Here is a 2,067-nt window from a genome sequence, read left to right on the forward strand (position 1 = left end):
ATCCACGCATCCCACTGCAAAAGGGCAAATCTACCATGAGACCAATAACAATAGGAAAAATGACCACCAACTGGAACTGCTTAATCATCGCATGTGGCATAGCGGGATGCATTGTGTGGGCGACACTGGACGAACCTCAATCATGGATCAATGGGTTTAAGGGCGGTAAGGGGAAAGCAGTTGAACGCACCAAAAGATATGTTAACAGTCACCGCAACAACCTATATTTAAAGCTAAGCCAAGCAGTCGCACATTTTGCTAACCAATCAAATTGCTATGTATGCGGCTTAATACCCCATTCTACCGAAGATGGTTTTCCATTAATGGGCCTCCCACTAACAGAATGCCACAAAGCCTCTCTAAACAAGTCCACAGGGACAGCTGAAAGCTGCACAAAATCAAACATGAAGATTCGACAAAGTCATGATACAAATGGAATACCAGTTTCTATTACCCCAGTGAAGTTTACAGAATGTGTATCTCAAAAGGGTTGGGGAAAGAATGTCGGGGTGTTGGAACATTGTGAAGTGCCCCAGGCGACCCGCAAACGAAGAACGATATCCCCCCGGACCAGAGACAATATCTACCCCATCCGCCAACAAAGATTAACACCACCCTGGGACAACATCCACCCTGTAAAGACACCACTGAAACCCACAACCAAAGAAACCCCCACCACCCAACGAACGACAACACCAGCACCGCCTGGGACCTACTGGATATGTGGCGCACAAGCTTACCCGTCCCTTCCACCCGGATGGAAAGGCACATGTGCATTAGGATATTTAGTGCCAGCCATGAGAGTGACACCGACCCTACCACAACACCCACTGACTAGAAAGACACGCCACGCAAATCACTTCCACACACATGACCGGGCCTGCAAGAAATGCGACTTTTTCAGAGCACTAATCCCCTCCTATGGTGTGATGTCAGCCCTAGATCAAATCGCAGACCTATCCACACTGATAGAAGACTTAGCCAACACAGATGCTGAAGGACTGTCACTCGTCAGCAACGAACTGACATCAATCAGATTGATGACATTGCAGAACAGAGCAGCACTGGACTTCCTGCTATCTAGTACTGGAGGAACATGTAAACTAATCGGTCAAGAATGCTGTGTCTACATACCTGCAAACGACAACATGACTATACCAAGCATCATTGAACACCTGCACAACATCTCCAGAGCCGCACACATCCCGCCAACGTATACCATGACCGATTGGATGACCGAGAAACTTGGTACAATAGGAGCAGTGGTAGTTCGGTACATTATGTATGCAATAATAATATTTGTTATCCTAGTAGTGTGTGTGCATACTATAAAATTCGGAGTTGGATACATCACAAAAGTACTCTGCACAAGCCAACCCCCCCCGATAACCATGATGATCGCCACGACCATGAGAGAAGAAACGCAAAACGAACCCACCAACCCCCTTGCACCATACTTCCACAGATACGCACTAGAATCCACAATGCAGAACCTCTAATGTTTACTATTTTAATTCATTTTATATTTCTCTTTAACATTCCTGTAAATTGTGTCATTCACTGAGCTGATGGTCATATTTGCATTAAGTCCTATTCCATTCATGTTTTTACCGTTTTATCTCATTGTTTACTATTCTAATTCATTTTATATTTCTTTTCATTTCTTTATCCAACCTTTAAATGATGTATATTTTACCGTTTTATCTCATTGTTTACTATTTTAATTTATTTTATATTTCTCTTTAACATTCCTGTAAATTGTGTCATTCACTGAGCTGATGGTCATATTTGCACTAAGTCCTATTCCATTCATGTTTTTACCGTTTTATCTCATTGTTTACTATTCTAATTCATTTTATATTTCTTTTCATTTCTTTATCCAACCTTTAAATGATGTATATTTTACCATTTTATCTCATTGTTTACTATTTTAATTAATTTTATATTTCTTTTCATTTCTTTCATTCACGTTTATATCTGTTTGCCAACCTTTAAATGCTTTTATATTTTACCATTGACCTGATGGTCATAGCCAGATGACAGTGTATATACTAAAGTAAAAGGTGT

This window comes from Notolepis coatsorum, assembly GCF_963971535.1.
Source record: "Notolepis coatsorum genome assembly, chromosome: 19".
In the NCBI taxonomy this organism is placed as follows: Eukaryota; Metazoa; Chordata; class Actinopteri; order Aulopiformes; family Paralepididae; genus Notolepis; species Notolepis coatsorum.